A 26858-nucleotide genomic window follows, 5' to 3' on the forward strand; every position below is an offset into this window, starting at 1 on the left:
ATCGAACAAAAACCCATTCGTAAGAAAGGCAGACATTCGAATTGGAATGAGTTTGGGTTTTGCTATTTTTGAAAGTGCGTTTCGTTTGTTTAAGAATACATTGATTGTCAAAAATGAGAAGAATTCTTTCGGTGTAGTATAAAAATATATTCACGTATTCAAGTCTATTAATTTACCATAATCTCATTACAAGAAAGGATTGCGGCTCCTTGAAATTTGTTTGAATTTATCTTTGTGTTCCACGAAATCATAATTAAATTCCCCAATTAGTGAGAATAAAAATTAATATGAAATTCTTTTGAGTTTCATTTTAAATGAAAATCTACCATTGTGGCAAATCAAACCTCAAAACCTATGATTTCTAGAAATAATTGATTGAGTTATTAATGACTATTATAGTAATACTATTGGTAGAATTTTTGTGAAGCATTGTATTGTGTGAAACAAAAAACTTGAACGAAAATTCCTCAAATGGTTATGAAATTAGGCATCAACTAAAAACCATTATAAGTTAAAGTTAACTGACAATACACTGAAAAAACAGTGAAATTTTAGTTAGTTTTAGAAGAAAACAAGTAAGGAAAGTCTAAAGTCGGGCGGGGCCGACTATATTATACCCTGCACCACTTTGTAGATCTAAATTTTCACATCCGTCAAATGTGTTGGGGGCTATATATAAAGGTTTGTCCCAAATACATACATTTAAATATCACTCGATCTGGACAGAATTTGATAGACTTCTACAAATCTATAGACTCAAAATTTAAGTCGGCTAATGCACTAGGGTGGAACACAATATTAGTAAAAAAATATGTGAAACATTTAAATCTGAAGCAATTTTAAGGAAGCTTCGCAAAAGTTTATTTATGATTTATCGCTCGATATATATGTATTAGAAGTTTAGGAAAATTAAGTCATTTGTGCAACTTTTGGACTAAGCAGTGTCGATTTTACAAGGAAAATGTTGGTATTTTGACAATTTTTGTCGAAATCAGAAAAACATATATATTGGAGCTATATCTAAAACTGAACCGATTTCAACCAAATTTGGCACGCAGAGCAACAATGCTAATTCTACTCTCTGTGCAAAATTTCAACTAAATCGGAGTTAAAAATTGGCCTCTGTGGTCATATGAGTGTAAATCGGGCGAAAGCTATATATGGGAGCTATATCTAAATCTGAACCGATTTCAACCAAATGTGGCACGCATGGCTACAATGCTAATTCTACTCCCTGTGCAAAATTTCAACTAAATCGGAGTTAAAAATTGGCCTCTGTGGTCATATGAGTGTAAATCGGGCGAAAGGTATATATGGGAGATATATCCAAATCTGAACCGATTTCAACCAAATTTGGCACGCATATTTACAATGCTAATTCTACTCCCTATGCATAATTTCAACTAAATCGGAGTTAAAAATTGGCCTCTGTGGGAAAATGAGTGTAAATCGGGCGAAAGCTATATATGGGAGCTATATCTAAATCTGAACCGATTTGGCTGATATTTCGCAAGTTTTTCGAGACCCATAAAATATTCGGATGTACGGAATGTGAGGAAGATCGGTTGATATACACGCCAATTATGACCAGATCGGCGAAAAATATATATGGCAGCTATATCTAAATCTGAACCGATTTTTTTCCAAAATCAATGGGGATCGTCTTTGAGACGAAACAGGACCCTATACCAAATTTTAGGACAATCGGACTAAAATTGCGAGCTGTACTTTGCACACAAAAATACATCAACAGACAGACGGACAGACAGACAGACGGACATCGCTAAATCGACTCAGAATTTAATTCTAAGCCGATCCGTATACTAAAAGGTTGGTCTATGATTACTCCTTCTTGGCGTTACATACAAATGCACAAACTTTTTATACCCTGTACCACAGTAGTGGTGAAGGGTATAAAGATTAATTTTAGAAAATTTTAACTAAACTGTATTAGAAACGCAGATGTCACGCCGATTTCACAAAACTCAGTAAATAATTTTCGACAAACACAAGAAAATTTATTAGACATAATTAATTTTTTTCATATGTTAAAGAAAATTTCGAAGTATGAAGAAAAAAATTGGAGTTAAAATAAATAGCAAAAATGGCTTTAGTGTCATTCGAAGTTCAAGATTTTAAGAAATTCGGGTCTCCCACAGAAAAATATTCTGTGGGAGACCCGAATTTAGTTAATCTTAATGTTTCATTTGTGCATAATTGTTTCGTCTGTTTTAGTTATTTTAACTAACGTACTCAAAAAATTAACGTACTCAAATTATTAAAATCATGGAAACTTTCTTACAACGTAATAATTCCATGAACTAAAATAAAATTAAATCGGCTTCAGTGAAATATAGGGTTCACTTTTTTGAGTGTACGAATTTATAATAAATAAATAAAATTAAGTTTATGTAAATTACCGCAGAAATTCAGATTTGTATGATTATGGGGATCGTTTATACTTTCGGACTGCAAAGCAATGACCATAGATTGCAGCATTGCATAAAATCAATGGGCAGATGAAATGGGTTGAGAATTCTAAATAGATGCTAAATTGGGTATGTGATTGCAATCTTTATTGGCGTAGGGATTTGATGGATAATTTTCAAAGATATGAACATTTTGTTGGAGCTTTTTCGAAATCTTTTCAGTATTTCTTTAGATCACACGAACTCGTTCAATCGCCTGAAATGCCAAACTACGCCGAAAAAAACGTGAACTCTTTTTTGGGAATACCTCGGGCGAAAATGAAACTAAATTGAGATTTCCATAATGCGTTGTTACAATTTCTCAAATCCAATATTAGTCTAGTGCAATAGAAAATAGGGAAAGGTGTGCTGAATTTAAGAATTTTTTACATTACTTGTATTTATTGGAAATATTTAATAGTAAGACAACGTCAGTGAAAGCCACCATAACTACTGAGTTTTTAATAATCTTCATGGGATAGAATTAAAGATTTAAAGATTATTCAATAAATTTTAGGTCAAGGTCACTGTAAAGTCTACTATTTTGCTCGCTCAACAGTCATTTCATAGTCTTAAAATATGAATGCAATTTTTACGAATTTTCACTTGACAAAAATTCGATCAACTTTTCATAGTAGGAAGAGACAAGTTCATCAATGTGGTATCACAATGGACTGAATAGTCTAAGTAAGCATGATACATCGGGCTGCCACCTAACCTAACCTAACCTTCATAGTAGGAATTTTAGGTGGTCACTTTTTAATATAGGCATAGTCACATAAAATAAATTTTATTGAACCGTGGAGAGTTTATATTGAATGCTTGTTTGTAATTTGTTTATAAAGCTAAACATTCTTTAAAAATATGGAACGCCTTTCTTAATTTATTTATATACCCTGAGTCACGCTGTGGAACAGGGTATTATAAGTTAGTGCATATGTTTGCAACACCCAGAAGGAGACGAGATAGGCATATGATGTCTTTGGCAGTAACTATTGCTCAGGATCGGTCCCTGAGTCAATATAGCCATGTTCGTCTGTCCGTCCGTCTGTCTGTGAACACAGACAGACAGTCCAATCGAACTCAAATTTGGCACAAGTTTCTGTTTTGGGTCAGGATAGAACCCTATTGATTTTGGGAGAAATCGGTTCAGATTTAGATATAGCTCCCATATATATTTTTCGCCCAACATGGACTTATATGACCCCAGAAGCTAGGGGTTTACCTTCATTTGCTTGAAATTTTGCATGAGGAGTACAATTAGTAGTATCATATAGTAGTATAAGTGTGAAAAATTTAATTAAAATCGGTTCAGATTAGATATAGCTCACATATACATATATCTTTCGCCAGATATGGACTTATATGGCACCAGAAGCCAGAGTTTTACCATGAGTTGCTTGAATTTTTGCACAAGGAATACAAGTAGTATTATCGTTGAGTATGCTAAATTTTATTGAAATCGGTTCAGATACAGATATAGCACCCATATATATCTTTCACCCGATATGAACTTATGTGGCCCCAGAAGCCAGAAATTTACCCTGATTTGCTTAAAATTTTGCACGAGTTGTACAATTAGTAGTATCGTCAAGAGTACTTAATTTGATTGAAATCGGTGCAGATTTAGATATAGCTCTCATATATATCTTTTGTCCGATTTAGACTTATAGGACCACAGAGGTCAAATTTGTTATCCGATGAAATCTTGCACAGGAAGTAGAATTAACATTGCCAAATTTGATTGTAATCGGTTCAGATTTAGATATAGCTCCCATGTATACGTTTTTCTGATTTCGGCAAAAATTGGCAATATACCAACATTTTCTTTGTAAAATCGCGTCTGTTAAGTCGAAAAATTATAAAAATGGCTCCAATTTGCTATACTCGACAAATAAATCATAAATACACTTTTGCGAAGTTGCATAAAAATTGCTTCAGATTTAAATGTTTCCCATATTTTTTTGTAACATTGTGTTCAACCCTAGGGCATTAGCCGACTTAAATTGTAAGCCTATAGATTTTGTAGAAGTCTAAAAAATTTTGGGACCAATATGGTATGGTATCGAAAATGTGGATCTACAAAGTGGTGCAGGGTATAATATAGTCGGCCCCGCCCGACTTTAGACTTTCTTTACTTGTTTATGATGTCGTTATGGAATGACATTATTTATGCACTGACAGGAAGAAAAAATATTTGTTTATTTTAGAAAATTTAGATTACTTTTAGAAAATTTTAACGAAACAGTGTTACAAACGCTGACATCACAAAAATAAGTTAATATTAAAAGTAAACATTTAGTAGATATAATTAATTTTTTCACTCGTTAAAGGAAATTTTGTAGTTTGATGGCAAAAATTGGAGTTCAAAATTGCAAGAATGTCTTTAGTGTCATGTTGAAGATGGGCGCATTTGTAGTAAAATTTACAAATTTAAAGAAATTATGAACTATTTTGTAAGAAGTACGAATTTAGTAAATCCTTATGCTTCATTTGTGCATAATTTGTTCTCGTTTTTAGTTCATTTAACTACCCAGCAAAAAATTTGGAAGTTCTTCCAAAGGCAGAATCCATTAAAAATTATAAAAAATCATAAAAATTATTTATTTGGCAAAATATCACAGAATTTTTTAATTTACATCCAAACATTGATCCAAAACATCTAAATAAGAAGTTGAAATGGAGGACTTCCGTCCTATGACAGGCCCATTTTAAATTCATCGCTTCTGCGTCAATTTTGCACTACTTCCGGATCCAAAAAGAACATTTTCATTACTTTTTTTTGGCGACGCTTTTTTGCTGGGTAACGAACAACAAATTATTAGAGTAAATAAAACTTTCATGAACTAAATTTCATGAACTAAAACAAAGTTAAAGTGGCTTTAGTGAAATAGAGGTTTAGTTTTTTTTAGTGTACTTTAAATCGAGTAGAAATCGGAATTTTAGTTGTGGTTAAAATGCTTATGAAGAACTTCCATATTACATGATGAACAAAGGTCAAAAAGTGATTAATTAGGATTTGTTTCCCAATGTGAAGTAATTAGGTTAGATTAAAGTGGCAGCCCGATTTATTTTCAGGCTCACTTAGACTATTAAGTCCATTGAGATGCCATTAACTAAAAGTACCTATTACAGATGGGCACTTCTAGTTTTAACCGCTGAATCTACTCGATTATTTTCTTTTGTTGAACCAACCAGATTAACTAACGTACGCAAATAATTATTAAAGTCATGGGATAAAGGGATAAAAAGAAAACTTTCTTATAACGTAATAATTCCATGAACTAAAATAGAATTAAATCGGCTTTAATGAAATAAAAGGTTAACTTTTTTTGAGTGCTTAAAATACGAATGTGAATTTTGCTTATCAAATAAATCACAGCTAAGTGATTCGATTTAAAACTAGCTACCATTACACAAAAGAAAATTTTGTTTGACTAAGGTCAACTTCGCTTCAATAAATCAGAAAAATTCTTAGAAATTAATGAAATCTTTATTTTTTTTTTTTGAATTTTTGTGTCTTGAGTTCAGAAGCAAAAAACGTTCCAAAAATAGAAAATGTTTTTCAATATTTTATTTGAAAGACGTTCTTGAATCATAGCATAATTTCTATTTGAAATGGAATTTGGTTATTTAAGTTTTCGTTAACACTATTTGAAATGACTTTAAAAGCACATGAAAAAAAAGAAAAACGAATAAATTGAAATTTGTGTCCTAGTATCAAGTACTCAAAACTCAAATTTAAAAGAGAATTGTGTCTTAAAAGTATCCTTACTTCATGTCTGCGCTTTTTTGTCTCGGAATAAATACCAAAATCATTAGTGTAAAAACAAAACGTTTGGGCAAGCTTTTTTCAATGCAGTTCTAGAAACGAACTTCAAAAATTCTATAGCGTAAAGTATAAAAATACATTTCTAGTTTGTAAATTTCCTGCAGCTCTTTGGTCCTTTTATATCGCTCACACCCCCTCTATAACCTAGGCTTCAACGTCTTTTTACGTTACAGTATGTAGCGGAAAGAAATTACGAATCCGATTATAGGGCAACTCACTTTTTTTATGGTAATGTTCACAAAACATGGCTATGAAAAAATAAACACCTAATTCTTTTCCATTAATTAATGTTCAAATAAGTTATACGTATGTTTTGTCATTCTCATTTTTTGACGTTTTAAACCACAAAATGTGTATGCTGATTAATATTCCCTTTGTTGCATTATTATCAATATTATTTTCCCATTTTTTTATTTATATTGAAATCAGAAAATGTAATAAACTTTGACCCTTTAACCATAAAACATAAGTACAAATTACATGTGCATATAGCCATTTATAATAATTAACATCACCGTTTAACGTGCACTTTTTATAAAAAAATACAACGCCAACATAATATAATATTGTTGGTAATTTATTTCATTGTCATTGAATAATATTTAATTTAATCTAAATAAAATTGTGTTCGAAATGATTTATAATGAAAATTAATTTTATTGCATAAAATATTCAAGTGCATTGCTATGCTTACACATGTGTATTTAGTAATGCAGTCGGTAAATTAAATGAAGCAAAAACTTTAGAATTTCATTAAATCCATTTATTTTACCATAAAACGAAGAAATAAAACAAAAAAAATCATATTCTATTACTGTCAAATATAACGTTAGTAAAAATTGGTTTTATTTTAAAGTCCTTGTAAACATAGTGGTATAATTCACTTTGGTCACCATGGTTGTCGATGTTGAAAATATATGCATAGTCTCCTATACAGATGCACCCTCAAAAAAATCGATTCTGTAAAATATACCCCAAACACATTTTGCTTCAAGCATATATATTTTCAGGATTGGTCCAAACAAAATATTGTTCGTATTGTTCAAACATATTATGTTTCACCTTAGGGCATACACTGGTACAAAAAAAATTATGAAATGTATAAAAAAATTTTAATGAAATTTTTTTGTATGGATATATTTTTAAGGCTCCAATTGGTTACTTCCACTATTTTACTTGCAGCATACTCTCTAGGTCTCTCTTTCTAAACACATATATGTTTATAGGCTATTTCTAAATTAATATATGTGTGCATATAAGCATATTATATTTACAAACAGTTTATGTCCCAAACACAATATGTTCTAACATATTAACATGTATGTCCCAAACATGTTATGCTAGTTTATGAACATTATATGCTTGCACTTAAAAATATTGTGTTAAACATTTGAGTTCAGAACATATAATTTTTACACCCAAACATATGAAAAATAATATTTTTCGTCCGTGTACATGTTTTCTATAAAATAGCATGGTTGTAACAAACATGTTCCATGTTTCCCGTCCAAAAATAACATTTTGCTCTTGAAATATGTTTGAGGTGACCATAGGTTAGGTTAGGTTAAGTGGCAACCCGATGTATCAGGCTCACTTAGACTATTCAGTCCATTGTGATACCACATTGGTGAACTTCTCTCTTATCACTGAGTGCTGCCCGATTCCATGTTAAGCTCAATGACAAGCGACCTCCTTCCTATAGCAGTGAAACCACTCAGAGAAGTTTTGAAACCCTCAGAAATGTCACCAGAATTTCTGAGGTGGGGTAATCCACCGCTGAAAAATTTTTGGTGTTCGGTCGAAGCAGGAATCGAACCCACGACCTTGTGTATGCAAGGCGGGCATGCTAACCATTGCACCACGGTGGCTCCCAGGTGACCATAATCCTTCTCTGTGTGTATGGGATTCCCACTATTGTTTAATTGCCCAATTTTTTGAATCCTCATTTATTATTTATGTTTTCAATTCACAAATATATAGATAATTAATTTCCTCTTGGTTAATCGTTCAAATAATTTTATCCCGAAAATTAAAAATCCTTCTCAGAAGAAAGGAGTTACATGGGGATATACATATTGAAAGATCAGTGATCCTAGGTATCAATCTATTTGCCGTTTTTATGCGGTCTTGTCAATTATTGGAAATGATCCTACTAACCTATGTTGGCAACATTGGCAGGTGCCATTAAATGAAGATAACACCCAGCGAATTGTTTTTTAAATATATTTCAGTTAATAATTGATTTTATTTATCTTTTTTACAAACAATAAATTTGTTTTTACTGATAGTTGTCAATTTGTCTCTTCGCTACTCACTTCCAATTATTGTATAAAAATAAAACTCATCTACTTTCTCATACTCAATTTTGTTACGCCACTATGCAATCTCTATTATTTATTCCCTATCACAGATTAGGGACAATAGCCCTATTTAGACCTACAACAAATATTTGCGTTCTCCACTGCATAGTGCCACCCACTTTCTTGTTTTCCTTATCAACAAAAAGTCCCATTTCCGTAAGCAATTAAATAAATATGTAAACAAATGCTATAACTTGGAGAGTCTACTATATAAAGATATACGAACGCACAAATTTGTATTAGGTTGGATCATTTTATTCTTACGATGGCAAATGGAACATGGAATAGAAACAAGAAATATAAAGGTAGATGGATAGATATGATACCATGGTCCGATATTCGGAATCGCAATAATTTATTTTTCTTCTGAAAAAAAAACTCTCGATACTCCCGGACATGGCGACAAACGAAAATTTTGCGATTACGAAAATATGTGTTTGGTGCTCAATTTTTCAGCACCTTATATGTACGAGTAAGTGCAAGCACATAATTCTCATAAATTAGTATAAAATATTTGCTACATATGTTGTACTGTTAGAACATATTATGTTCGTAACATGAAATTTTTTTCTAATATAATATGTGTGAATGCAAATATTTATTAATTTAGAAATTTTTGGTAAACATATAACATATGTCTTTGGAAATGTCAGAATGTGAGAGAGCTAGAAAGTGATAAGGGAATTAAGATAGCGAGACAACGAAAGACATCAGCAAAGTACTTGAGCGATATATTCTGTTGTGCATAAATGTGCTCGTAGGAGTGGATTCATTTTGAATATACATCAACCATGTAATGGATATAATCAAAGTTTCGACCAAACACAAAAAAAAATCAACTGTGGATTATCACATCTCATGTAAACTTTAGGTCACACAATTTATACAGTATTAAGGACAAATTTCTTTAAAATAAAGAAATTTTTATTAAAGGAAAGTTTATAATCATTAATTTAAAAATGCCTTCTGTAAGTTTAGGGCATGAATCTTTGAAATTCGCGTTCTTTGAATTAAGGGAAATTTTCCTTAAAGTAAAGTAATTTAACTGTGATATTATATCCTTGGATGAAATATAAAAAGCTTCAAATATATGCAAAGACTTATATTAAGGATTTTGCAGTTTTGGTTCAGTTTTTTTTTTGTTTTTTTGTTTTTTTTTTTTTTGATATTACGAAAACATTTTTTACTTTGAAGTATCAGTTATAATTTCAATTTTTTAATATATCGCAAAAATTAAATGAAATTTCGATAGATCAAGTTTGTGTACTAGATAGGGTTACGGCCTAAAGGAAAAAAAAAGTTGATGCGGTCACCCCCCAGTTTTGTAGCATATTCGAAGACAATTTCGGAACACCAAAACTTTTTTTTCGTGCACCCTACGACCCCCCGAAATACAATTTATTGTGCTGTGTCGTCATTTGAAGTCCGATCGAAAAGAAAGGCATATCGTTGTTGATAATAGGCTATATTTCGTGCATTGGTCATTTTTGACTCCGACGTCAAATTTGATTTTTAATATTTTTATTTCGCTTCGTATACCCCTATGATGCCCATTTCCGCATCAACTTTTTTTCGTGACCCTATCTAAAGGGTGATTTGTTAAGAGCTTGATAACTTTTTTTAAAAAAAAACGCATAAAGTTTGCAAAATCTCATCGGTTCTTTATTTGAAACGTTAGATTGGTCCATGACATTTACTTTTTGAAGATAATTTCATTTAAATGTTGACCGCGGCTGCGTCTTAGGTGGTCCATTCGGAAAGTCCAATTTTGGGCAACTTTTTCGAGCATTTCGGCCGGAATAGCCCGAATTTCTTCGGAAATGTTGTCTTCCAAAGCTGGAATAGTTGCTGGCTTATTTCTGTAGACTTTAGACTTGACGTAGCCCCACAAAAAATAGTCTAAAGGCGTCAAATCGCATGATCTTGGTGGCCAACTTACCGGTCCATTTCTTGAGATGAATTGTTCTCCGAAGTTTTCCCTCAAAATGGCCATAGAATCGCGAGCTGTGTGGCAAGTAGCGCCATCTTGTTGAAACCACATGTCAACCAAGTTCAGTTCTTCCATTTTTGGCAACAAAAAGTTTGTTAGCATCGAACGATAGCGATCGCCATTCACCGTAACGTTGCGTCCAACAGCATCTTTGAAAAAATACGGTCCAATGATTCCACCAGCGTACAAACCACACCAAACAGTGCATTTTTCGGGATGCATGGGCAGTTCTTGAACGGCTTCTGGTTGCTCTTCACTCCAAATGCGGCAATTTTGCTTATTTACGTAGCCATTCAACCAGAAATGAGCCTCATCGCTGAACAAAATTTGTCGATAAAAAAGCGGATTTTCTGCCACTGATTTTGGTAATAAAATTCAATGATTTGCAAGCGTTGCTCGTTAGTAAGTCTATTCATGATGAAATGTCAAAGCATACTGAGCATCTTTCTCTTTGACACCATGTCTGAAATCCCACGTGATCTGTCAAATACTAATGCATGACAATCCTAACCTCAAAAGAATCACCCTTTATTATATACAAATTTTAATTTTATAGAGCCTAGATTTCAAGACCGATAACTCCTTAAAATATGTCTTTATTGTAAAGAAGCCGAATCTTTAGCTCGGAATAAATGCCAAAATCCTTAAGGGAAAATCAAAATCTTTGGATCGAAGTAAACTTTTTTTGAGTGAATAATTATAGAAAAAATAAAACATTTAACGCGAGTGAAAATTGAGAGATCTAATTTGATACAACAAAATATGAGTTGAATCGAAAAATGGTAAGATCTAATAATATTTAATTACTACGGAAATAGGTCTAATCAGATCTCAATATTGGCCTAGATCTAATGTCTTAGATATATTATATCTATCCATATATACAATTGGATCTGAAGCTAGATCTGATCATATAGGGAATTATATATAATTGTATCTAATTCTATCTCATCATATGTGGGTATATCTGCTTATATCTAAAGGTGCCAATTTTGAGATCTAATCATATAAGGTTAGACACCCCAATTTTTACACGGGAAGCTATATTGTAATTGATCATTGAGACTATGTGTTTTAAATATGAATAATGTGATGTCTATATGAAAAACTATCATACTAATTCAAAGCTCCCATGTCTAAAGGGAATAATCCCCGACCCTAATTAAAATTTCTTTATTTTAAAGAGTTTGTCTTTAATGTTGTGTAAATTTTGCATACTTTAGGTTGCATAACCCCTCGTGCTAGATAAACCTATTTGTGAGTGTAGGACTGTCAGCGCATTGCTCAATGATCTTCGAGCATGACAATATTATTTTTATTGAAGATGACGGCTGTGAAGATGTTATATGACTATTGCGAAAATGTATTTATTGTCTTTATGTACACTGAAAAATAGGGCTGGCCCGCTTCCAAAGATTTTGCCTTTACACGAATGATTTTGATATTGATTTCGAGCCAAAGAAGCGGAGAATTCAAGTCAGGATACTTTTAAGACACACTTTTCTTTTAAATTTGAGTTTTGCGTACTTGATCCTAGGAAACAAATTTTAATTTATTCGTTTTTTCATCAATTGCAGACTCAACAAGTAGAAATTATGTTATGTTTCAAGTAGGTTAGGTTAGTGTTGAAAGTCATCCCCTATTTTTTTAACGCACTTTTGCTTTGCTGTTAAGACACAAGAAGTCAATAAATGTTAAGAAGATTTAATTAATTTTGAAGAATTTTTTTAGAATTTTTAAAGCCAAGTTGACCTAAACAAAATTTCCTTTCATGTAAAGATAACTAGTTTCAAATCAACTTTAGTTGGTTTTTAATTAAGATAACAAATCCTAGCTAATAGGTATCCGTTCAATTCTAAGAGATTTTTTCACATAGGTTTTTTCAAAAATTGTCATTTCTATTGAAAAATTTTGGTTCGTTACTAATTACTCACCTTCCTCTTCGATCTACCCTATTATTCATACCCTTTTCACAGCAAGTAATATACATTAATGGCTACATAAAACAATGTGGCAGTAGACAAATCACAACTTCAACGATAACAATCAATTTCCTAAAATCATTCACAAACAGCACCACTTGCTTACCAAAATGAGTACCATTATGGGGTCGCTGATATGGGGAGGGGACGACGACGAGAAGCAATTAATTGGTGGGAAAAACACATTTACCAAGAAACAGCGAATAGTACTTAAGAATACTTCCACATGCATTTTCTTTTGAATAAAAAAGATAAATTTTGATAAGAGGTTCATAACGAAAGATACGGAATGTAGTACAAGCCAATCTATGAGAGTAATATACCATAAAAAAGAGACAATAACAATAGCTTTCTATGACAAAGTTCTTTTTTTAAGGGTTTCAGTTGTCAACATCAAATTTTGTCTATGCTCACAATCCGGATTCATAAAAAAAGTTTATTATACACTTACACAAAAAAGTTAGTGAATATAAAAGTCGAATATAACATAAATTAACTGAAATATTATGGTATTTGACTTGAGAACTGAATTACGTGTAGTATTAGCTATTAATATAATAAATAGAGTTAGCTAATTATGGTAAATAATCAGGGCTAAGCCGAAGGAATATTACTGAAATTGCCAAGAGTCAGACCAGAAAAGTTGAGCAATAGGCAAGCTTAAGGTTTCATAAAGATAGTGTCTATCGCCGGGTTGGTTTCGGTGGGTGGTTAAATCAGACTGTCGATTTGCAGTGCAAAGAGTCGGTTTATTACTAATCGGCTGAACCCAGAATACTTTTATGGGTTTTCACAAATCCTCCCGTAACTAATTTGATTTGACTAATTGAATGAAATATTGCACTTTACAATTGAGATCAGAAAGTCTGGGTAGGTTGACCAGGCGAAGGAGCTAAAAGGCGGCCAGTTATTATATAGAATATTCAATCTTTCCCAAACTTTGTGAAGTATAGTTAACATAATATCCACATGCGTATATACAAAAGCGACCACTATAAGGATTTTGAAATTACTAACCCACACGCAAAGAAAAAAAAACGTTTGGAAAACGTGTACCAAAAACGTTTTTCTTTTGTTAGAGTTTTTTGAATTGCTTCGGAAATTTTAAACTTTTATCACCAAAAAAATTCGTTTGTTACAAAATTTTTATTTTTTCAATAAAAAAAGTTATTTTTGAAACAACAACACAGTCCATTTCGTTTATATCAAACACTGTTCTTTTCTGACTTTAGGTCTTTAATAAGACACATTTTACAGTTCAATATTTAATATACTACAATGTAATGTTGATCATTTTTTCGGAATCTTCCGAACATATCTGGAACATATTAAAAAAAAAAACAAAAAAAAAACTTTGGTCGAAGCAGGGATCGAACCCACGACCCTTGGCATGCAAGTCGGACGTAGCAACCACTGCTCCACGGTGCCAATCTAAATGTTTGTTTCTGTTAAATAAACTTTGTTTATTCGGTTCGTGGGCGCCGCAAGCTATGCTATATAAATATAACTTATATGGATATTTATCTATTGATGACCATAACAGGTACATAGCTCAGTGGTTAGTGTGTTGGCTTACAAAGTGCATGGTCCGTGGTTCGATTCTCCGTCCAGGCGAAAGGTAAAAAAATTTTAAAAATTTATAAAATCGTATAATTTCTTCTACATTGTTGGTATTACAGGAAAAGGTGTTAAGAACTAAAAAACCTCGTGGATGTGAGAAAGATGCGAGGGAAAATTCAATTAGCAAGAAAACAATGTTTTTCTTTTTTTTGAGTTTGACTTTATGAAATTGTTTTTACATCCTGGAAAAGAATAAACGTTTATCACAAAAAGTATATACTTTTCTTCCACATACACTTCCTTACAGCGAAAAGCAAACGATAAACGAACTTTGTTTGTCTAAAATTTCGTTTGGGAGGAAAGAATTATTTTTTTGCGTGCATCATCAGATTTAGGAATCGAGGATTTTCGTAAAGCAATTAAACAAGAAACCAAAGTCTATAGTCAAAATCATGAGCGTCATGTGGTTCTCAGTGCTTGTGTTTGGAAAGAAGAGGATTGCAAACTTTATTCATTGTTATATATCTTTTGGAGATTCCCTGAAAAGTTCACACTTTTATCTCAAAAATATTCCGACAACTTTTAGAGTTTAAAGAAAATCGATCAAACATTGCACAAAGTGCGTACATTTCACCCATTTCTGGAATAGCTTATTTGCAACATATGTGATTAGAAACTAAAAAAAAAGAATGTGGTAGAAAAGGTTTATATATCCGATTCTTTAAATCTTACACGCAAATGGAAATAAGATTATTATCACACTGAAGATATTGAAAATATATTATGTTCTATTATCATCTTTACAGGATTCGTGTCAAATATGATGAACTATGGCGAGAACGTTGATATGACACGAAAAAACCGTAGCAATTCCGAAATTCTGATGACGATGAACAGATAGTAATTTCCATCATAACAGGACATAGCACACTTGGGAAACATATGGTAAGAATAGGCCTTCAAGATGATGATATCTTCAGATGGTGGACCTGGAAGCTACAAAAGACTCGTACCATTTCTTATACCAGTGTCCAACAATCGGGCTCTCACTGATCTGCGGGAGTGTAGCTTAGAGAACATACTCACCTTCATCAGATCCACTGGCTGGTTGTTTTAAGGAAGACTGGCAAATAAAAGTAGCAAGAAATTGAGAAAAATAAATCGAGGAACCAATCGACCTATAGTGGTCTCAGTGGACATCAAATCAATTCAAGAATTGATGTCATCTGCTACAATCTAACTTAACCGATCTACAATTCTCTGCTTCTTTGGCTCGGAATCGATATCAGAATCATTAGTACCGGACATTATTATACTCTCCACCATAGGATGGGGGTATATTAACTTTGTCATTCCGTTTGTAACACATCGAAATATTGCTCTAAGACCCGATAAAGTATATATATTCTGGGTCGTGGTGAAATTCTGAGTCGATCTGAGCATGTCCGTCCGTCCGTCTGTTGAAATCACGCTAACTTCCGAACGAAACAAGCTATCGACTTGAACCTTGGCACAAGTAGTTGCTATTGATGTAGGTCGGATGGTATTGCAAATGGGCCATATCGGTCCACTTTTACGTATAGCCCCCATATAAACGGACCCCCAAATTTGGCTTGCGATTGCTCTAAGGGAAGCAAATTTCATCCGATCCGGCTGAAATTTGGTACATGGCGTTAGTATATGGTCTCTAACAAACATGCAAAAATTTGTCCACATCGGTCCATAATTATATATAGCCCCCACATAAACCGATCCCCAGATTTGACCACCGGACCTCTTAGAGGAGTAAAAGTCATCCGATTGAAATTTGGTCCGTGGTGTTAGTATATTGTCTCTAACAACCATGGCAAAATTGGTCCATATCGGTCCATAATTATATATAGCCCGCATATAAGCCGATCCCCAGATTTGACCTCCGGAGCCTCTTAGAGGAGCAAAATTCATCCGATCCGGTTGAAATTGGGTACGTGGTGTTAGAATGTGGTCTACAACAAACACGAAAGAATTGGTCCATATCGGCCCATAATTATACATAGCCCCCATATAAACCGTTCCCCAGGTTTGATCTCCGGAGCCTCTTAGAGGAGCAAAATTCATCCGATCCGGTTGAAATAAGGCCTCTAATAACCATGCCAAAATTGGTCCATATCGGTCTACAGTTATATATAGGCGATCCCCAATCACACAAAAATTGGTCCTTATCGGTTCATAATCATGGTTGCCGCTCGAGCCAAAAATAATCTACCAAAATTTTATTTTTATAGAAAACATTGTCCAAATGTTATTTCTATAGAAAATTTTGTCAAAATTTTATATCTAGAGAAAATTTTGTCAAAATTTTATTTCTATAGAACATTTTGTCAAAATTTTATTTCTATAGAAAATTTTGTCAAAATTTTATTTATATAAAAATTTTTTTCCAAATTTTACTTCTATTGAAAATGTTGTCAAAATTTTATTTCTATAGAAACTTTAAACTTAATTATATACGTATTTAATCGGCCTTTTTTAGTTTAATATATACTACGTATGGACTATGTAATTCGATTGTGGATGACAGTCTTCAGTAGAAGTTTCTACGCAATCCATGGTGGAGGGTACATAAGCTTCGGCCTGGCCGAACTTACGGCCGTATATACTTGTTTTTTTTTTTTCAGTTATGGTGGAACTGATCTAATGTTATTAATTCTCGTATGTTATTATTAGGTGGGTTCGATTCCTGCTTCGACCGAACACAAAAAGTTTTTCAGCGGTGGATTATCCCACCTCTGTAATGCTGGTGGCATTTCTGAGGGTTTCAAAGCTTATCTAAGTGGTTTCACTGCAATGTGGAACGCGATCGGACTCGGCTATAGAAAAGGAGGTTGCTTGTCATTGAGTTTAACATGGTATCGGGCAGCACTCAGTGATAAGAGAGAAATTCACCAATGTGGTATCACAATGGACTGAATAGTCTAAGTGAGCCTGATACATCGGGCTGCCACCTAACCTAACCTAACGTGACCACCATGTTATTCCCCGCCATGCTAAGACAAATCATCTTAACCGGTAAAGAAACATGTGTAATTAGGCTTGTATTAATTTATGTTTTTCTTTTCAGTTATTTAAAAAAAGACACTTCCTCCATATTTTTGTTCAAGAAAGTTCGCTTGTATTGATATCATACATAATATTTTTGAAGAACAAGTCTGTTATTTTTTTGAGTTAGGTATTCCACTATAAAATATTCTCAGCGTAAATGACAAAATCAATTATTTAAAAAACTTGTCCAAATTGAAATTGGAAAAAAATTTAATGTCATAGATAAGAAATAAATGTTTTACATACGAGCCAGGGAGCGTTTTTCTCCAATAATTCGTTCTTGCCAATTCTTATCATATAAAAGTACCATGGTATGTCACTTGTCAATAAATGATTAAAAATTGATATAAATTGAATAAGGTATATTTGAATGGGTTTTATGCCAATTCACATAGTGATTTTCTATGAACTGATACAATTGAAACTATACTCTGTATCATCCTGTGATACAAAGTGCTTATTAGAAGCGTGTATTGCGAAATCCAAAAATAGATGACGATTACACTGTCAATACGTTTGTAACGTATCGCAATAGTGATCTGCATAGAAAAAATCATGACCATTTCAAAACGATCCCTTTATGATAGTGAATCAACACACAACAACAACCAGCGATCATGATCTGAAAACGTAATTGTTAAGAATTTATATATAAAAAAATCGTTACCAATAGATTGCACCATATGCACTAAAAGTCGACATTGCACCACTGACGGAGATGCAGTTACAACGTCTAACGAATATTTTAGGACTTTTCGTGGACAAAGAAACATGAAATCGCGAATACCCGTAGAAGAAACCGTGAACATTCCGTTTTGATTTTTCGTGAACGTTTCCATTTCATTTTGTTTTTTCTATTAGTGTTACAAAATTTTGATTTCAAATACAGCCCATCCAACCTAACGCAAATAGAACCGTTTTTATATTCATATATAAGATTTGTACCGTGCCTAATAAATTGCTGAATGCCTTATATTGTAACATTCAAACTCTATATTACTTTAATTTCATGCCATATTTTCATTGGCGAATATTGACAACCAAAATTCGACAGACGTTTTAACAATTTGCTAACCGTTATGCACTATCGATTTAATGCCAATGCAATTTTTCTGAGTTTTTTTGTTTTTTTGTTACCATGCTTCATTCCGATAGGTTTTCTCGTTCTCCTACTGAATGTTTACTTCCTCGGGCACTGTTCACAAAAGATTAAAAAGTAGTACTAAATTTCTTCCGTATAGAAATATAGTGCAAATTTTCTATCTTTTGTGAATAATGCCTAGATAAAGTGACCTTCTTTAAAACGGTACAAATAGTAAGTATGGTACAAATGGTACAAATAGTTAGTATGCCCGTCTTTCATGCAAATGATCGTGGGTTCAAACTCAGTTTCTGTCGAACCCGAAAAATATTTTTAAACGATTTCAAGTTTCAAATCAGTTGGGTTGATTATCGTGTAATCTGCCCCTTTAAATTAAACTATTTCTTGCATTTATTTGTGTCAATAAACCCGTAATTGTAGATATCATATAAACGTTTTCTTATAACTCTGCCATAAGAATGAACCCTAGAATAGTGTCATATCATCTACTTTGAAGTATTTATTTTATTATTTTTATTTATGTGTAGACTCATTAGATTCCAGGTGTTTTAGTGTGTCACTATTTTCTCTACGAATATAGGAAATTCTCATGTTCTCTTTCTCATACATGTTGTTATTGACTTATTTGTGTGTAGAAAGAAATTACTTTACCAATACCAAATAAGGTTCAAGAGCGCGTATTTAGTCCGCGTCATAAACCAAAACAAAAGAGATTACAATTGATGGACGCCTATAATATAGACCAAATATACTCTGGAAAATATAAACAATTTAAACAAAGCCTAAAATATGTGACGCTCTTAGAAATGGAGTGGATTGATCAGCCAATTAAGTAAAAAAACCTATAATCGCAACCTAACCTTATATATGGCATTAAATAAATATAAATATAAGTGTATATACAAGTTTACAACAAGTATCAAAATATTCGACAATTTTAATTTATTAAATTTTGGAAAATTTGATTTTAGGCTGTTGATATCTTTAATTGTTTATGAGATTTTTCTCACATGTTTCATATTTAATGTTAATATTTATGCCTTAATATGTAAGTAACTATGAAATAGGGATGGCAGACATGCTCTTTTAAAGAGCACGTGTGCTCTTTTTTGCAAAATGTGCTCTTAAAACAAGATAGAACAAAAGAGCACGCAAAAGTGCTCTGTTTTTAGTTAAGTACTCTTTTTGTGCTCTTTGTATGCATCACAACAAATATTACTCCAACGCGATTCAATAAATGGTAAAAGTAAACTGAACATACTACGAGATTTTCCTACGCCGTTGTTTTACTTTATATATCAGAGTCGAAGAAGAGCACGCCGATGTTGCTTCTTCACTTTGTACTCTGTTCTAAATGTAAACAAACTTCTTTCAATAACGTTTTTCACAAAAACACCAAACAAATTACTTACAAAGAATTGTAAGAAAATTAGCTTGAGTTGAAAGTGCTTTATTTTATCTATATGTTATGAACCTTTTTTATGTTTAAATGAATTATTATGGAATTAAATGTTTTTATTTTATTAGAAAAAGTGTGCTCTTTTTTTCGTATGTGCTCGTTTTATAAACTGAATGTGCTCTTTTTGCCTCTTCAAAATCTGGCATCCCTACTATGAAATGAGTGGCAACCACCAGAGCTGGGGGCCATTCCTTAACGAATTTTCTATTTAAAATTATTATCATTATATTATTTGCAATGGAGTATACTTTCGTACACCAAACAAAAACTTTTACATTGCCAAGTATGTCCTTTTGTTGCAGTTTTCTGAATGTGTTCAAACTTGTATTTATTTATTTACAGCTAATTAATGCTTGTTACAAAATGTTTGTTTTTACAGTAAATAAAAAATTGAAAATCACAGACGATTTCCATTAAATCAAGCATTGTGTTTTTTTTTCCTGAAAAAGAGTGATTTTATGCCGCAAACACGAAATATTTTGAGGTTTCGCAGTAGACATTTTTTATAGTACTATATCAAATTTGCAATGCCACACATCCTTTGAAAGTCCGGGGAAAAATCTTGAAATATTTGTAAAATTGTTATCTACCCAAAGGATGTACATCGTTTGAAAGAAAGGCAGCATCAGATATCTTTATATAAATCTTATTGTTTTTCAAATCTGCTTGTTTGTGCACTACAATCTGGTGTATATAGAATTACTTAAATGTTATAAGCTGTTTGCGATATTTGTATCTTGATTACTCTGAGAGGCAAATGACCCATTGGATACAAAATACCTCTGTAAAATAAATATGTGTGCAAAAATTGTTTCATTTCTCTTTTGGACGAAAATAACAGTACATAAAATTTTTCTCTTTAACGTTGTTTATCACCCTCTATGCTATGATTATCATTAGCGATTTTATCGCTAGACACCAATTCGATGTACCGTTTAATGAAATTTGTAATGAAAGTTACAAGTTCAATAGCAAATAGTTATACACGCAAAGAAAAAAAACGTTTGGAAAACGTGTACCGAAAACGTTTTTCTTTTGTTTGAGTTTTTTGAATTGCTTCGAAAATGTTAAACTTTTATCACCAAAAAAATTCGTTTGTTACAAAATTTTTATTTTTTCAATAAAAAAAAGTTATTTTTGAAACAACAACACAGTCCATTTCGTTTATATAAAACACTGTTTTTCATAAGACACATTTTACAGTTCAAAATTTAATATAGTACAATGTAATGTTGAACATTTTTTCGGAATCTTCCGGACATATCTGGAATATATGTAAAAAAAAAAGAAAAAAAAAAACTTGGGTCGAAGCAGGGATCGAACCCACGACCCTTGGCATGCAAGTCGGACGTAGCAACCACTGCTCCACGGTGCCAAACTAAATGTATGTTTCTGTTAAATAAACTTTGTTTATTCGGTTCGTGGGCGCCGCAAGCTATGCTATACAAATATAACTTATTTGGATATTTATCTATTGATGACCATAACAGGTACATAGCTCAGTGGTTAGTGTGTTGGCTTACAAAGTGCATGGTCTGCGGTTCGATTCTCCGTCCAGGCAAAAGGTAAACAAAATTTTAAAAATTTATAAAATCGTATAATTTCTTCTACATTGTTGGTATTACAGGAAAAGGTGTTAAGAACTACAAAACCTAGTTTTGATAAAATACTGTTTTCTGAAGGGGAAAAATACGGTGAAAGCAAAAACTTGGCTTTATAATGAGTTTCCGGACTCTGCCCCAGGGAAATCAACAATAATTGATTGGTATGCAAAATTCAAGAGTGGTGAAATGAGCACGGAGAACGCCCGAAAGAGGTGGTTGCAGACGAAAGCATCAAAAAAATCCACAAAATGATTTTGAATGACCGTAAAATGAAGTTGATCGAGATAGCAGAGGCCTGAAAAATTTCAAAGGAACGTGTTGGTCATATCATTCATCAATATTTGGATATGCGGAAGCTCTGTGCAAAATGGGTGCCGCGCGAGCTCACATTTGACCAAAAACAACAACGTGTTGATGATTCTGAGCGGTGTTTGCAGCTGTTAACTCGTAATACACCCGAGTTTTTCCGTCGATATGTGACAATGGATGAAACATGGCTCCATCACTACACTCCTGAGTCCAATCGACAGTCGGCTGAGTGGACAGTCCGCTGGCAAAGTAATGGCCTCTGTTGTTTGGGATGCGCATGGAATAATTTTTATCGATTATCTTGAGAAGGGAAAAAACATCAAACAGTGACTATTATATGGCGTTATTGGAGCCTTTGAAGGTCGAAATCGCGGCAAAACGGCCCACTATGAAGAAGAAAAAAAGTGTTGTTCCACCAAGACAACGCACCGTGCCACAAGTCATTGAGAACGATGGCAAAAATTCATGAATTGGGATTCGAATTGCTTCCCTACCCACCGTATTCTCCAGATCTGGCCCCAGCGACTTTTTCTTGTTCTCAGACCTCAAAAAGATGCTCGAAGGGAAAAAATTTGGCTGCAATGAAGAGGTGATCGCCGAAACTGAGGCCTATTTTGAGGCAAAACCGAAGGAGTACTACCAAAATGGTATCATAAAATTGGAAGGTCGTTATAATCATTGTATCGCTCTGGAAGGGAACTATGTTGAATAATAAAAACGTATTTTGACAAAAAATGTGTTTTTCTTTGTTAGACCGGGGACTTATCAGCCAACCTGTTACATCATTTACATTTTTTTTCGCTGAAGAGTGCACAGGTTCATTACAGTTTCGTTGTGAATAATAAATGTAGATTGTGGGTGAGTTACATTGCAAATTTTTAATCTTTAGTGAAAAATTCCTCGAGAAAGTGAACTTTCAGAGGAAGGACGCGGAAAAATTATCGGAATGGACCTATGTGGCAAAAAAAATTGACAAATTGCATCGGCAACAAATCGACACCGCAATACGATTAGCAATTTTTTAAAAAATCCCACAAACTATGGTTGTGCTAAACGCAGTGGGCGCATTCCAACTTTTGATCAGAGAACTAAAGACTAGGCAACGAATTCAGCAAATTATCAAGCACGATATAGGACTAAAATACCAAAATAAAATTTCTTAACCGCGGTTAACCATAAAAATGCTCGTATTTCTTTTGCTGAAAAATACAAGTTTTGGGTCGAAGATTTCGAAACGGTTATATTTAGTGACGAAAAAAAATTCAATTTGGATGATCCTGATGGCCATCACAAATATTGGCGAGATTCCCGGTACCCTCGCCAAATTTGCTATAAACGCACCCACGGGGGTGGATCTCTTATGGTATTGGCAGCTTTTGAAGCACGAGGAAAATCTAAAATATGTTTTGTCCCCACTAAATGAACGCAGAGATATATGTCGATTTATTGGAGAATAATTAAAAATTTATTGGAGTATAATTAAAAAATGCTTCTATACTCAAAAAGAGGTGAACCCTTTCTTTCACTAAAGCCAATTTAACTTTCGTTTAGCTCATGGAATAATTATGTTTTTAAAATTAACCAAAATGTTTCTTCCTGGTGGGTTCACTATTTTTTTCAGTGTACATTTTATTACATAAGAGAAAGTTTTAAGAACTGCCCAGCAAAAAAATTTGGAAGTTCTTTCAAAGGCACAACTTTAAAAGCACTTCCAGAAGATGCACTCCCAATAATGTTCTTTATTTTAACTACCCAGGAAGTTCTTTTAATTCAATTTTTTATAACTTGTTTTTTTTCATACTTTTAATGGTTAATTTTAACTTTTTTTGTTTCAAGTACCTTAAAAACAAAGTAAGAAATTATAAAATGGTACAAATCGTTTAAATTTTGTCGAAAAAAAATCTTAATTCCAATCTGAAAAATTGTGAATTAAATGTGGAAACGAGAAAGATATATATAGTCTTTATTAAATTATTTTTATATTCTGTAAAAGACATCAACGGTTATCAAAAACGTATTAGACTTTTATTCTAAACGAAAAGAAATTGGTAAACGGCAAAGATTAGGATTTGCAAGAAAATCCCCCACGTTCTGATATTCGGAATCGCAAATCGCAAGAATTTATTTTTCTTATAATGAAAAAATTGGGATACTCTCGGACCCAAAACCAATTTCAATTTGAACTTCCAACTAAAGAGAGCTATATTGAATTTATACGTTTTTGGGTTAACAAAATATCACGAAATGAAAATCCGAATATCGGAACATGGTGCAATATGTGATCGTATTAAAACATAGAGAAACATAGAGTAGAAATCGTAAAGTAAAGAGAAGTCTAATAAGTTTCTATTTTTTTGAAATGAAATTCAAATTTTTAAGTAACATTACATCTGAATAACCTACGCGAAATCAATATAGCCAAGCACTGATGAATTTCATCCTATAGACTATCAAAAACAATCGTAATATTAACAATTGCTGTTCGTTGACTAACGTTCGTTAATACAACGAAATTTATGTTAATACAACAAATCCAATGAAAAATGTACGCTGGTTACATTGTCAAACGTCGGAATCGATTAATATAATGAATGCTTCTGCTCCGATTTGCAACACTTCTGAATGCAAAAAGAAGATTTTAATTGCTTTTTTAGCTACACTTCTTTGCTGGACAGTTGAAGCAAGAACTTGATGTAGGGTTTCCTGGCTCCCTAAGGCGTCCGTGTAAATCGAATATTTTTCATTGACGGCTTTGGAAAATGAAGCAATATCAACAGCGGCTGGTACATAATGCTATTCGACAATTTAAGGGACGAAATATGTTCGCATTTCAACAAAAAAGAATCTGCTGGTTCAGCAAGATTTTAGTAAAAGCGATAGTGATTCGAATTGCATCCAAATTATTTTTTTAAATTAAATTTTAGCACCACTGGGATCTCTTAAAATTTATTCCACATAGCATTTTCAAATTATTCCACCAACTGCGTCTTACAGAAAATCTGGCATCATTGTTATTGAACCGTTATTTTATATTTTCAAAACTAGCACAATAAAAAAAAAATATTCATGACAACACACCTATAAACACTTAGCCATTATTATAGCACGTACTTCGTTCTTCTTTAATTATTCCAACCATGTTCTTTAAGTTCTTTGTGTCCATTACCAGTTTTTTTAACCAAGGCACTTCAGGTTGCCCCTTTCTAAATGCATTCCGATGTAATTGCTGCTTGAATTGATTTAGTAAAGAGGTAGTTACTCAACCTCTGACTGGTCTTAGCCGGTTTATTGGATTGCTGCACCACAGTTTCCTTGTAAATAAACTATGCAAGTGTCATGCTCAAGCCATGTCACAGTACACCGTCCCAAAGATCTACACCTTTCAATAATCACCCCGCGTCTTTGAAAATTCACCCACGTACAAAAGAAATAAAAACAGCTGATTTGTATGGAGCGTAAGTTAGCGTACGAGGGTGTATGTGCTCACACACAAATTGTGATAAGACGACAAAATTGTATAATCCAAAATTTTGAAGATGATTTTCGTATATATTTTGATGGTAACAAATTACCCCTTCCACCTCATAGAAATACGTACAACCTAAGCATATATCCATTTTTTGTGCTCACTATAAAAAGGCAAAAGATAACAATTCCAACGACAAAGCCCTAGGTGAGGTAGCGCAATATTTTATGTAACAACTGCTTTGGAGGAAACAATTCAAAAGTAATGACTTTTTTCGGGGGATTTCTTATAAATTAGGTAGTTTAACATAGTGTTCGATATTTGCAAATAGTTTTGGTTGTTGGATTTATTCAAGTTTGCACACACACACACACACACCCCACCCATCTTGGTATTCAGGTTAATGTCATGGTAAAGTGGAGCAGTATGCTTGCAAAAACAAATCGACATATCCGTTTCAGATAGAGATTAATTAAAAAAGAGAGTGTTTTTTTCTGGGGGAAAATTTCATATATGAATTGTTTACCGTTTTTCACTTCACTTTTTTCCGGTTGCTGTCAATTCGCTGCGGTTTTTCAAACGGTCTTCTTGCTGAGTGGTTTGGTTTGCCCGTCGATCGTTTTTGTTTTGATGATGATCTTTGTTTGTTTTGCTTTGAATATTTTAGATTGTTTTGTTTGCTTCTTTCTTTTGGGGCTTTATGGTTTACTTTACTCTTTTTTTGTTTTTGTTTTATTTTGTTTTTGTTTGCCTTTCGCCACACTATCAATGGTATACACGCACTCACGGAAGCTGAACTGAACTCACTTAGTTCGCGTCTTAATTAACACTGAGCTCAAATCAAAAAGTATCGCGAGCAAAATGCCTCACTTTTATAGCAAAAGTCGGCCGCAACAAGGCAAACACCAACAGCTAACGCTGACGGCTGTGATCGTGTTCCAAAACAATTGGTGCCTGGTGCCTGGTGCTGGTGTCGGCTATATGGCTGCAGAACCTGCATTTAAAACAAGTTAACAACTCACTTCTGCTCTGCTGCTTGAACTGGCTACATACAATTGTTTTGGGTTTGTTGTTGGAGGAGTTGTGTTTGGCCCGAAGAGTGAGTGTATGAGCGATTATTACCAGCCCGGCAGCAAACTCATTTCGGGCAGTGTTAAGCAGTAAGTGATGTAGGAATTGTTGACAAGTAACCGAACACATTCAATTGATCATTCGACAGTAGAGTATCTCTATGATCACCGTGTCCAACAATGAGTAACAAATAACAATGGAAGGGGGCCGGGTTGAGAAGGCATTAGATAGCTCCACAAAGGTAAAATCATAGATATACGAGTATGCTCAATCAATCGTTGTTCTTTTTTAAACACAATCAGAGAACCGATTACCACCAATATGTATTTGTATGTGTGTGAGAGAGTGTAAGCGAGCAATATTTTCAATTGTGTGTCGCGATTATCGTAGTAACCCTATTACTAACGTATGATTAATGTACTACGCGGGTCTTGTATTCAATGAATGGTTACTACGGTCGCTGCCTATCAACCACTCTGGGTTAACCGGTAACTTCGCTTCTCTTCTATTTTTTCGGCACTCTTTTCCGCACAAGTTCTCAAATGTCTGGGTAATGGTGTTTCCCGACTTGTTG

The 26858-nt window shown here is 33.3% G+C and overlaps 1 protein-coding gene across 8 annotated transcripts in view; it reads right to left on the reverse strand.

The window, feature by feature from the left end:
* Nucleotides 1-26147, reverse strand: part of Gfat1 (Glutamine:fructose-6-phosphate aminotransferase 1) — a 104112-nt gene extending 77965 nt beyond the window's left edge. For 4 of the 8 annotated variants that reach the window (XM_075290973.1, XM_075290968.1, XM_075290970.1 and 1 more), the window contains exon 1: nt 25740-26147. The gene's annotated coding sequence lies outside the window, so the exon portion shown is untranslated. The remainder of the gene's footprint in view (nt 1-25739) is intronic. The other 4 variants (XM_075290974.1, XM_075290972.1, XM_075290971.1 and 1 more) reach the window with 3 other exon arrangements.
* Nucleotides 26148-26858: the final 711 nt, after the last annotated feature.

This window comes from Haematobia irritans, chromosome 1 (assembly GCF_050003625.1).
Source record: "Haematobia irritans isolate KBUSLIRL chromosome 1, ASM5000362v1, whole genome shotgun sequence".
Classification (NCBI taxonomy): domain Eukaryota; kingdom Metazoa; phylum Arthropoda; class Insecta; order Diptera; family Muscidae; genus Haematobia; species Haematobia irritans.